We start from the raw sequence: 13491 nt of genomic DNA, 5'->3' as shown, positions 1-13491 counted from the left end.
CCCTTAAGACATACCCCAAGTACCTTACCTCCTCCTTGCAGATTTGTGCCTTTTTCCTTGACAATTGGTATCCCGCCTCTGCCAGCAATTGGAGAAGTGCTTGAGTCCCTTCCCAGCATTCCTCCCAGGTTTCAGCGGCCAGCAACAGGTCATCCACATATTGCAGGAGCCAACATCCATACCTTTCAGGCTGGAAGGGTTCCAGGTCTGAGGCCAAGGGTTCTCCAAAGATGGTTGATGCATTTTTGAATCCTTGTGGGAGGCGGGTCCAAGTGAGCTGCTGCTTATTGCCTCCAATTGGGTCCTCCCATTCAAAGGCAAAGATGGTTGTGATGCAGGTGCTAGGCGTATACAGAAAAAGGCATCTTTGAGGTCCAAGCAAGTACAGATCCTTGTCTTAGGTGGGAGGAGGCTAAGTAAGGTATAGGGGTTTGGGACAGTCGGGTGCAGAGTTACAGTGGCCTGATTAACCAATCTGAGATTCTGTACGGGCCTATAGTCTTGTCCTCCTTTCTTCTTTACTGGTAAGATTGGTGTGTTCCAGGCTGATTGACATTCCACCAGGATGCCTGCCTGTTTTAGCCTGCTGATGTGAGGCAGAATCCCGGTTCGGGCTTCTATGGGTATTGGGTATTGACGCTTTCTCACCGGGGTGGTGCCAGGTTTGAGTTGTTATTACAGGGGCTTGGTGTCTAGCTAGCCCAGGGGGGTTATCTTCGGCCCAGACCTCAGGGAACAGCTGAGTTAGCCATCTCTCCAACTCTGTTGCCTGGTTGCCTGGTCTTGTTTATCTCCAGGGGGCTCATGTAGCCTCCATTCGTCTTGAGGGGGCACAGAGAGGGAGAGTAAGTAGGTTGTTGTGCCCACCCGAAAAGGGGCCTCTCTTCAGGAGAGAAAGTCACTTGTGTTCCTAGTTTGTGGAGAGTAAGTCTCTCCCCAGCAGGGGTACTGGGCACTCAGGGATATAGAGGATCTCATGAGTCACTTGGTGACCCCCCATCTGACATTTCCTGGGCTGGCAAAATGACTTAACCATTTCTTCTGAAACCCCAGTTATGGCAGCTGTCCTTTTAGACAGTGGCACCACAGGTTTAGTTATCACAGACAATTCTGCCCCGGTGTCCACCATAAAGTCAATGTCTTGGTCCCCAATTTTTAAAGTTACCATGGGCTCTTGGGGACCTGATGTCTTTGAGCCCTGGCATCCTCATTCAGTCTCTGTGTTAGTGAGTTTTGCAACCAGGAGGGGTTTATTCTCCCTTCTTCCTTCTGGGCACTCATTCTTCCAATGACTGAACCCGTGGCATCGGGCGCATTGATTTGGCTGTAATGGAGCCCGTGGCCTCTGTTGGGACCGGTTGGAGGGCTGTCCTGACCTCGAAGCTAGAGGGGGTTTCTTTGCTTTAGCGATGAAAAAGTCTTCAGAAGACTTTCCAAGCGCAGCAGCCAACATTGCAAACCTCTCGTCTGTTCCCCTCTGCTTGTCTTTATACCTTTTCTTGTATTTCTTTTCTATTTCCATGTCCCTATTCCAGAACAACTTACCTGCTATTTGAATCAGCTGAGAACTAGACATGGATAGAACTCTCTCAGTCTTTTGAAGCTTTCGTTTTATGTCAGGAGATGCTTGCGAGATAAACGCCGAATTGATAACAATCTGAGAGCCCGTAGCTTCAGGATCTATGGGCATATAGAGTCTGTAGGCCTCACAAAGTCTCTCGTAAAATTTAGAAGGTGATTCGTTTCCCTTCTGAACTATTCCATCCGGTTTAGACATGTCCATCGGCCTCCGGGCTCCCCTTTTAAGTCCTTGTATAATCGCCATCCGGTATCTGTCTAATTGGATTTTTCCTTCCTCTGGATTGTAGTCCCAATTAGGTCTGTCAGCGGGGAAGCCTTGCTCTATCCACCTCTCTGGGTTAGCAGTGCCCTCAGGAACCATCTCCTGTAACTATTTCCTTGCCTCAGTGTTGATCCTGTTTCTCTCTTCTGTACTAAAGAGAGATGCTAGTAATTGCATTATATCATCCTAGGTTGGTTGATGAGTGCGGAAAATAGTCTCCATTAGTCTAGTCATGCCTTAGGGTTCCACTGAGTAAGAGGGGGTGTGTTTTTGCCAGTTCAGTACATTGGTTGATGAAAAGGGCTGATAGTAATAGGTTACAGGAACTTGGAGATAATTACCATCTTCCCCTAGGGGTCACACAGAGTCGGACATGACTGAAGTGACTTAGCAGCAGCAGCCTATCATTGGGGGTTGCTGAGCTTCTCTGAGGGGTATCTGCAAGGGTATTCTTTCCTCTGGCTCTTTGCCCGAGCGGAGCCTTTGTTTAATTCCAGTGGTTCCTCCCCCTTGTCTGGGAGTACTTACCGGGAGTGGAGGGTAGAGTTCAGGGAATGTAGTGGCAGCACCCAGGGTGGTAGAGTCCGGTGGGCTCATTGTCCCTCTAGCTGAGGCTGGAGCCTGCCAGGGGGCCGGCTCTACAACCTGTGGAGCTGTTGAGACCGTTGAAGAGTCCGGGAGGCTTACCGGTCTCGGGCTGGTTCTTCTGGTGGCCGCGGTGTTACTAGCTGGCGGAACCATCATCCAGTATGGCGGTGGTGGAAGCTCATCTCCTTCAGGGTCTTGTAAAATTTCCTCCTCATCCTTGTTACCTTTTGGGCCATTAAGATTTTTCCTTCCACTCCATGAGCGTAAAAACGGGCCCATCTGGGGGGCGAGGGGCGGCGTCTTGGGCTATTCCCAGCCAAGAGTCTATGTGCTGGAATTGGTTGAGGTGTCCGGGCTTTCCCGTAACTATACCGTTTATGAGATTTAAGTCCATAGTTCCCTCTGGTGGCCAGCCAACTCCCACTGAAGGCCATTCGACTTCACAAAGGGTACGGAGCCAGCCGGGCTTCATTTTCCTCCCACAGTCTCCATCCAATCCTTTCTTAAAATTCTTGATCATATTCTCCAATACAGTGGCCTTAGATCCGCTTCCTCCCATTTTCTTACCTCTGGATTCCCACGTCCCAGGGCCTTCCCGAGAAGCCAATCTACCTGTTTCCACTGGCAGGGGAGGTGATGGGTCACACAGCACATGGGTACCTCCTGGGGGAGGGCAGAATACAAGCACGCAGAAATTGATATCCTCTTTCTAAAACCCTGTGGCGACAGCTCAGCACGTTCCCTAAGACAGCGTGGACACATCTCTGACTGGCTTGCTTAAACCCTAAGTTCCCTTTTTTTAAAAAATCCCTGTCATGGCCTTTGACCTGAGTGCAGAGCAGCTATTGTCGCCAACCTAAACCAGTTTCCTATGCGTCTCCCTTCTGGTCCCCACCAGGGGGGTGGTGATCAGGCCCCCTCTTCCACCCTACCATGTGGGCTCCTCCCTACCTGAGCGCTCAGTTCCCTTGCTGCCTTTCACTACCTGCCAAAGCGAAGAAACCCGGCGTTGAGAGGCTGAATTCTTCCAGAGGGGCGAGGTGCCTTCCCCTCTCTAGGAGATTCAAGCTACAAAGCCTTGGGGTGGCCTCAAATGAGACCTGTCTCCTCAAAGCGAGGAGTTTCCTGGCCAACGCACCAAATTATAGCCACATGTTCTGGGACACAAACTCACTCAGAAGGACAATGCAGATAGTGGAGTGCAGTTTATTATACCGGCGTGCCCAAAGCAGTCTCTTCTTAGCCAAGGACCCCGACCAGCATTTGTGAAAATCTTTTATACCCCATGTGTACGTATCCGAACCCACCACCCCAATCTCCTTGAGACTTATATACAACAAAGGAAGGGTAAATACAACCACAATAACCCCATTATTCAAGTGTTGTCAAGTGTTAGGTGTTCCAACAGTTAATAATCAATAAGCCTGTGGTTACACTCCGATAGATACAGAAAGAATTTATGACCTGTCCGGAGGCAGGGGTGATTAAAGTATGTTTTCTCTTAGGCGATGAGTAACCTGGATGTGATCTTCAAGATTCCCCTGTCCAGAGGGGTCTTATCCTTCTATTGTAGTTTCCATAGGCACTAAGCAGAGTCCAGAGTCCGTTGGAGAGGTGGCCGAGTATGATCAGCATGAACAGGCCTAAGATGGTGTCCAGGCCCTATGAATTCCTTCTTCACTAGGTGGTCTGGTAGGTGTTCATAGAACTGTTCAGCTTCTTCAGTATCAGTGATTGAGGTAGAGACTTGGACTACTGTGATATTAAATGGTTTACCTTGGAAATGAACTGAGATCATTCTGTCCTATTTAAGATTGCACACAAGTACTGCATTTCAGACTCTTGTTGACTATGATGGCTATTCCATTTCTTCTAAGGGATTCTGCCCACAGTAGTAGATATATCAGTTCATATATAGGTCATCTGAATTAAATTTGCCCATTCCCATCCATTTTAGTTTACTGATCCCTAAGATATAGATGTTCACTCTTGCCATCTCCTCCTTGACCACGTCCAATTTACCTTGACTCATGAGCTAACATTCCAGGTTCCTATGCAGTATTGTTCTTTATAGCATTGGACTTTACTTTCACCACCAGACACACCCACAACTGAGTGTCATTTCCACTTTGGCCTAGCATTCTTACTGGAGCTATTAGTATTTGCCCTCTGCTCTTTCCCAGTAGCATATTGGACACCTTCCAACCTTTTGGGCTCTCTTCTGGTATCATATCTTTTTGCCTTCTCATCCCCCTCCCAAGATTGTGAGTTAGTGGAAGCAAATTCCTTATCATTTACTTTCAACCACTTGTGTGAGACACATTTCTCAAACTAAACTCATACACTCTTCTTGCATTCCTTTCTGGTTTCCTCACTGCCTTAAGGTCAGCCTAGGTGGCTGATGGCAGAGCAGACCACTGGAGAAGAGTCTGAAGAGCCATCTCTGAGGGCCCTGGAGTCAGTCATTGCCTCATTCAGGGCTTTGGTCCAGATATGGGTGGGACACATACAGAGGACTTTGTGCCTAAAATTCTAAGTTCCAAAGTAGTGAGCATGTCTTACCTTCATGACTGCTCATCATCTTTTGAGTGGCCTTTCTATGTTTAGAGACACTTCTCTTATAGTGAATTTTTACCTCCTTGATATAGAAATAGATGTAAATTTCAAGTCTTTTTGCCATGAGAATGCAAATATGAAGCCAGACTCTGTAGTCAGATGCACCTGGATGAGTCTACAATTCACATGTGAAGAATGTAAGATAACATAATGGGAATGGAGCCTCCATTTTTGGTGACACTGGTGGCCAAGGTAGCATTTTTCTGCCAGTGCTTAGTACGGTGCTGGTTTCCTCAACTGGCCAGTTCTGTGGTGTGAAATCAGGCTTTGTTTTTAAAGGTAAGCCTTGCACTGGTTCTCCAGACCTCCTAACAATTTTTGTGCTACCCAACATCTCTTAAATACATTTCTTTTCTAATCAGTCAGGGTTTTCCTCTGTTGCTTACAGCTGAGAAATGCTCTTGATAGATAAATAATCTGGTGTATTTGTATTCCCTGGCCTGACTCATCTTTAAAGAACACCCCTACTTTCTCATATAAACTAAGGGAGCCTTGAGGTGGAATTCATGCTCCTGTTCAATTAGCAAGTATTCTTAGATGCCTTCAGTGTGTTATGTACTGTATGTACTGTATTAGGCACGGAGTGTTCAATAGAGAAGACTCTTCCTAGTCTTGAGGGACTTGACATCTTGTAGCACAGATAAACATTAGCATATAAACCAAATGTGCTGTGACAGAGGACTGAACCAGATGTGACCTGTGAATGTGATATGATTGATAAAATGCTGGAATTTTTTCAGCCATTTGGCAGCAGTTGAGGATGAAACAGCTGGGAATCATTTATAGTAAAAGAATCTAATACATGAAAAGAACTTTCTTTAGAGTGGGAAGGGAAGGAAGGAAAGGTCACATAGTTGACCACCTTGCTTCCTTTTTCTTCTGCCTTGTTTTCAGGGCTGGTATGGATGCTTGGCTGGGTCTTATTTCAAACTTGTGGGACATTTGGGATTGGGGAGGTGGAGGAAGTTGGAGAGGATTGGCACTTGATGTTATTCTTGGTTGTGATAATTTGACTGAAGGATATAAAAGAAGTACAGAAAGCATAGATTAAGGTTCCACTGTTGTTGCCTATGACCTGACATTCTTCTGGAGGTTTTGCATGTTATCTCAATTAGTTTTTTTCTCCCTCCATACCTATGTATATGTAGATGCCTTTAAATTACAAGTGGAGGAGAAGCTACATAAACTAGGAAGAAGGGAAAATGAAATTTTTTGATTCACATAACTGAAAAATTTGGAGGTAACTTAATGGAAAAAACTGGACCTAGATGTTCGAATAATATCATCTGTCTGTCTCCGAACAGTGCTTCTCTTGTTGGCTGGCTTTTCTGATTGCTGCCTCCCTGATAGAGGTCGAGAGAACCAAGGTCACGTCCCACCTGATGAGTCACATCAGTGGAGGAAGAACTTCCGTTTTCTGAGAGTGGCAGCAAAAGGGCCAGATTTCATCCTGAATCACTCAGGATGGTTTTGGCCACAAGGAACGGAAAACTGGGTCAAAGGGGCTTACTTTCTCACATAGCGGAAAGCCCAGAGATAGAGGCAGTTCCAAAATGAGTTGATGTAGGGGATCAATCATGTGAGGGCATTTGGTCAGCTTCTCTGTGGGCCGCCTCCTTGTAATCTCAGATGGTTGTAGCAGCTCCTGATATCACATCTTCATATGACAATGTCCAAAAGTAGTAAAGAGTAAAGTTCCGGCTTGTGTCTTTTGAGAATGCAGAAAAGCTCTACAGAATTCCTCCTCGAGGTCTCGTGGGTCAGTTACCTTGCACACTCAGGCTTTACCAATCCTTTTCAAAGGGAATACAATTACTTGGTAGTTTTAGGCTTATTGACATTTATCCCCTAGGGGCTAGATATGATGTTGCTAAGGTCACCCAATAATAGAAAGTCAGAATTTAATTTGCAAGGAAGAAGAGGTGGGCTGTTTCAATCCTTGGCAGTATCTGCCTGTGTCTCACTTGGTTAATTCAGGTTATGTATCCATTCCTGAACCAATCACAGCTACCACCCCTAGTCACATGCCTACCTGTGATGCTATGGAGGCAGTGGCCTTGATGGCTCATAGGTGTATTTTGTCAGTACGCTCAACTCAGAGGAACCGAGTGGAAGAAGTTGGGTCCCTATTATTCAAACTGACTCCTAAGCTAACTGTCCTACCCAGAGAAGCAGGAAAACCCTTATTAGATTCTTGACTCAACTGTTAATGAAGAAAAAAGGAATTCCTGTTCTAGTTATTCATCTGTGATCCAAGATTTGGGGTAGCTCATGAATATTTCAGAGTCACCATTGCAAGTGACCCCCATGGTCAAGTATAAAGGAAAGCATGTGTTAAACAGGATCTCTCAGACAGAAGGTTTGTTATAAGCTGCTCAACAGAACACTGTTATTATGGACCATCTGTAGAACGTGGACATGTTTGTTAGGCAGAGTAATTTATTGTAATGATACTTGGCATCATGAAATTTCACTGTTACTGTGCTTCTTCACCTTGCTATATCTTTGGGAAATTCTCTATTTTAAGATTTCTTTATATAAATGTGGATGATCAAAAGGCTTTACTGAAGAGATGATAATTTTGTGTTGGGCACAGATGTGAATACACATGGGATGAATCTCCTAGACTACATTTGAATGGAGTGGTTAAATGTTTCTATCATGACCTTCTTCTCTTCAGAATGTGTAACAGCCTCTTGTTACCTATTGTGATGAGACTTCCTTCTTCTTCCTGACTTTTGGACCCCTGGTAACCTGCTCTTCCCTAGATTTTTAGTCATCATGCTCGTACTCTGTAACCTAACTTCTGCCTAGGTTTCCACTTCTGCGTTCTGACTTGGTGTGTGCGTCTTCTGACCACTGAAGTGTTCTTCCTCTGCTTTTCCAAATTCTTCCCATTCCTCATAGCCAAGCTTCCTTTCTCCCACTCTGCTAGCTGGCATGGTTCTCGCTCCTCTTCGAATCCTGATTATCCCACTTAAGGAATTTTAGCATCTTAAATGCTCCACATTTCTTTGTTCACTAATTGTTTCCATGTGTACATTCTCTCGTCTCCTTAGTTACAGCTTTTGGAGATATAACAGGTAACTCTGGCTCAACTATTTTTCTGTACTCCCAGTGGCTACTAGAGATTTGAACTTGGATGTCTCAGAGTCATCTTAACTTTAACAAGACCGAAGCGGCACCTGTTCCCTGCCCCTCCTTCCTGCTTCAACCCTCTCCTGTTGTTGTAATCAGTTTCTGTAAAAAGCTTCTATGCAGTTACCCAAGCCACTCTTGATTTTGCCCTTTCTTTTAGGCACTCGTCATTCAGCCCGAGTCCTCTCAATTCTGTTCCTAAACATGTCTTGGTATCCCTTTCTCCATCCCTGACACCACTGGCTTGGTTCAAACCTTGTGATCACTCACTGGGACCATTATTCTTTCAACAGATCTCCCTGGCTCCAGGCTCAATGCTTTATTTCTTTATTTTTATTGAAATATAGTGGATTTACAATGTCGTGTTAGTTTCTGGTATACAGTAAAGTGATTCATATCTATATATGTATATATATATTTCTCTTTTCCATTATAGTTTGTTACAAGATACAGTAAGACCTTTCTGTTTTTTATATGTAATAGTGTGTATCTGTTTATCCCAAACTCCCAGTTTATCTTTCCCCCTTCCCTTTCCCCTTTGTAACCATAAATTTGTTTTCTGTGTCTGTGAGGCTGTTTCTGTTTTGTGAATAAGTTCATTAGTATCTTTTTTTTTTTTTTTTTTTAGATTTCACATATAAGTGATATCATATGGTATTTGACTTTCTCTTTCTGAATTCATTCAGTATGATAATTTCTAGTTTCAGCCATGTTGCTGGAAATGGCAATATTTCCTTATTTTGATGGCTGAGTAATATTCCATTGTATACATGTACCACATCTTTATCCATTCATCTGTTGATGGACATTTAGGTTGCTTCCCTTGTCTGTTGTGAATAATGCTGCTATGAGCTTGAGAAATCTGTATGCAGGCCAGGAAGCAACAGTTAGAACTGGACATGGAACAACAGACTGGTTCCAAATAGGAAAAGGAGTACATCAAGGCTGTATATTGTCACCCTGTTTATTTAACTTCTATGCAGTATACATCATGAGAAACGCTGGACTGGAAGAAACACAAGCTGGAATCAAGATTGCCGGGAGGAATATCAATAACCTCAGATGTGCAGATGACACCACCCTTATGGCAGAAAGTGAAGAGGAACTCAAAAGCCTCTTGATGAAAGTGAAAGAGGAGACTGAAAAAGTTGGCTTAAAGCTCAACATTCAGAAAACGAAGATCATGGCATTTGGTCCCATCACTTCATGGGAAATAGATGGAGAAACAGTGGAAACAGTGTCAGACATTTTTTGGTGGGGGGCTCCGAAATCACTGCAGATGGTGATTGCAGCCATGAAATTAAAAGACGCTTACTCCTTGAAAGAAAAGTTATGAGCAACCTAGATAGCATATTCAAAAGCAGAGACATTACTTTGCTGACCAAGGTCCGTCAAGTCAAGGCTATGGTTTTTCCAGTAGTCATGTATGGATGTGAGAGTTGGACTGTGAAGAAGGCTGAGCACTCAAGAATTGATGCTTTTGAACTGTGGTGTTGGAGAAGACTCTTGAGGGTCCCTTGGACTGCAAGGAGATCCAACCAGTCCATTCTGAAGGAGATCAGCCCTGGGATTTCTTTGGAAGGAATGATGCTAAAGCTGAAACTCCAGTACTTTGGCCACCTCATGCGAAGAGTTGACTCATTGGAAAAGACTCTGATGCTGGGAGGGATTGAGGGCAGGAGGAGAAGGGGACGACAGAGGATGAGATGGCTGGATGGCATCACTGACTCGATGGACGTGAGTCTGAGTGAACTCCGGGAGATGGTGATGGACAGGGAGGCCTGGCGTGCTGTGATTCATGGGGTCTCAAAGAGTCAGACACGACTGAGCGACTGAATGAACTGAGCATTGTGATGCATGTATCTTTTTGGTAGCTCCTTAGTCTTTTCTTGGGGAATAGCATTAAGCTCAGGCAGGGAATACCTTGGCTTCTAAGTTTCAGGCATTCAGAGCTTTTAAATAGTCTCTCGCAGTCCTCATTTAGGTTGCCAATGACATTTTTTGAAAGGATACGATATTCTGGACACAGAACCCAATCATTATTAGTTGTTTTTTCCTTCCTTTCACTGTTTCCCCAAATTTTAACAAAAATGATCCTAACCCATCTCCCTTCTTTCCCACCCCATCCCACCCACCCCAAATAATACACCAGTAATAACCAAAAACTACACACATGCTGCGATGTAAAACTGCAGAGTTAACACTATTGGGAGCAAGGCTCTGTGGGTTGTGGAGATGCTCTTTGAGGATCTATAGTATCTCTTGCGCTCCCACATCCCATTTTGCGTTTTGTTCTTCCTAGAAGGCCATTTGCTTTTTTTTTTTTTGGAAGGTTCAGAATGGGTTGCCTTCAAACACTGACCCTCCTTCCCTCCCCCTCCACCGGGATGGGTGTGCAAACTGTATAGTGTGGAATGGCTTTGAAGCCCTTGGGCTGCTGTAGGGCATAGAAACTATACTGGCTCTTCAAAGGACATCTTCTCAAGCCACCTTTATGGTGTCAAAACAAGTAGAACTCCTTCTTTCCCCACTTGAAACCCACAGTCAGATGTGACAGGGGCTGGTATTCAAGAGAGTTAATTATTGTTTTCTTTTTTTGTCATCATCCTCTGAGGGGTAAGAATGCCATGTCAGCCTTTCCTCATAGAAGGATATGACAACCTGTGGGCACTTGACGTTGGCTTCCTCGGCAGGGACCAGGTCAGCCTCATCAGAGTTCTTCATTTCATCAGGAACATGAGTTCTCCACTGGAGTCTGTAGCTCCAATAATCCGCTCTGGTTCCAAACCCCGGGCAAAGCCTCGTGGCTTTTCTGACTCTTCTTTCTTCTTCTTTGATTTGCTCTCCTCTCTCTTATCTTCCGAATCAGAATCGGCTTTGCGCTTGCCTCCCTCTGATTTATCTGTCTGGTGTGCTGTTTTCTGTGACTGCAGAAACTCAGCAATGAGGTCAGGGCAATCCAGTTTCTCTTCTGGTTCCCATGTGTTATCCTCATCTGAGAACCTCTTCCACTTTAGGAGATACTCCACTTTGCCCTTTACCACTCAATGGTTTAAAACTCTTCCATCACTTATTCTTCTTCCTCTTCTAGCACCTCCTCCACTTTCTTCTTGTTTTATTTTTTCCCCATAATGCCACCAGCTTTCTGGTATAAAGGATGACGCTGCTCGGGTCTTGTAGTCGTCAACCCTCCTTATGCTGGTTCAAGCGTCCAGGCTGTCTCGTCTGTCCTCTTCCCAATTTACTGTGTTTCCTCTCCAGCCCAATCTCCCAGCCGACCACCCAGCCCACGTAGCATTGTCTCAGTCTACTCAGGCCAAAGAGCGACCTGCAAATGCCTCCTGTTCTGTACTCTCTGATAATGAGTCCTTTGCTCAGCCAAATTGAGCTTCTACTGGTGGCATGAACACCTGTGCACCTTCAGGTCAGCAGACATGGACTCAGGATCTGGAGTCACCAGGTGCTGTGCCAAATTCCTTGCAGTACCAGTTATGTGTTTTTGTGTTTCTTTCCTTCAGTGGACTATGAGATTTTTGTCTCTTAATACCTGCTATAAAGTAGCAACTCAATAAATGATAGATGAGGAGGAAACAGACAGAACAAGCTCCATCTTGAAAGCAGGACTCCATCTTGGGCCGGACTGTGGGCTTTGAGCTCTATGCCCAGTATCTATGGAAACGACATACCAACTGGAAAACCAGGCCCCCTGGATGCAAGAGCCCCAGGGCTCATACCTAGACTCTCTGTTGCCTAAAAGAATACCCTAATTATCTGTGTAACCGAATAGAATCATAAATTCTATTATGCTTATTGGGGTATGACCACAGGCCTATTGATAATTGTCCACTGTTAACTACCTAGGCTTAAGGCATATGAATCATGGGTTAAGTTTGATTGTGTCTTTCTTTTCCTTTGTTCAGACTAGTTTCAGGGAATTTGGGGAGGGGGGTTTGGTCATGTACACTTAGGATATATAAGGTTTTCAGAAAAACTGGTCAGGGTCCTTGGCTGAGAGGAGACTCTGCCTTGGGGCCACTGGTGTAATAAACTCCACTCCACTATCTGCATTGTCCTGAGTGAGTTTGTTTCCCAGAATGCGTGGCTACAACAGTCTTATCAGCAATTCCTTAAAAGGGGATCTTCTGTATGACTCAATCTTAGCTGTGTAAGCCTCTCAAAGCTTTTAAATGGGGTTGGGCAGCAATTTTAATAATAGAAAATAATCATTAACCTCAATGATTATTAATGTCAGTTGCTCTTCTACTTTGTAATGAAGTATCTTTCAGGTAGGACTTGACTCATTTCTGCTCCAAATTCCTCACCCGATGCTGGCTATGCATTTCTATCTGCACTCTAACTGCTAATGTTCTGGTCTTTTTTCCCCTCTGATTCTTTGTTACCAGATCTCTTGTCCATTGTCACTTTTTGCTTCTGGTTATTTCTGTGGTCTTGGCTGCTTCTAATCTCTAGTGTCCTATCTTCTATCTGCCACCCCTGCAGCTTGCTATTCTTTTTCTTCTGTTCCACTTGTTACTTTAGTTTTTTGATCTTTCTTCTTCCTGACTCTGTTGCCAGTGTGCTCAGCTTTCCAGCAATTTCTAGCCAAGAATACCTCACCTTCCTTGTTGTTATTACTGTTCAAGGCCCAGTTGCTTCTCAGCTGGAAAGAGCAATACTGTTCATAGTTTTTGATGGGTGAGGTCTGGTGTATCAAGAGTCGAGGTCCTAAACAACCTAGATGTCCATCAGCAGATGAATGGATAAGAAAGCTGTGGTACATATACACAATGGAGTATTACTCAGCCGTTAAAAAGAATTCATTTGAATCAGTTCCGATGAGATGGATGAAACTGGAGCCGATTATACAGAATGAAGTAAGCCAGAAAGAAAAACACCAACACAGTATACTAACACATATATATGGAATTTAGAAAGATGGCAATGACGACCCTGTATGCAAGACAGCAAAAAAGACACAGATGTGTATAACGGACTTTGGACTCAGAGGGAGAGGGAGAGGGTGGGATGATTTGGGAGAATGGCATTCTAACATGTATACTATCGTGTAAGAATCGAATCGGCAGTCTATGTCTGACGCAGGATACAGCATGCTTGGGGCTGGTGCATGGGGCTGACCCAGAGAGATGTTATGGGGAGGGAGGTGGGAGGGGGGTTCATGTTTGGGAATGCATGTAAGAATTAAAGATTAAAAAAAAAAAAGAGTCGAGGTCCTGGAGCATAACAAAGGTGAAGTTTTTCATCCATGGGACAGAAGGTTTGCATAGTCTCTCCCCATTCTATTAGGA

The 13491-nt window shown here is 44.6% G+C and overlaps 1 pseudogene; it reads right to left on the bottom strand.

Annotated features, from left to right (window-relative positions):
• On the bottom strand, positions 10766-11315 carry LOC102171170 (annotated as a pseudogene).

The sequence above is a fragment of the Capra hircus genome, chromosome 14, assembly GCF_001704415.2.
Source record: "Capra hircus breed San Clemente chromosome 14, ASM170441v1, whole genome shotgun sequence".
In the NCBI taxonomy this organism is placed as follows: domain Eukaryota; kingdom Metazoa; phylum Chordata; class Mammalia; order Artiodactyla; family Bovidae; genus Capra; species Capra hircus.
Note: the sequence above shows the minus strand (reverse complement) of the source record. Positions and strands in the feature narration are given on the sequence as shown.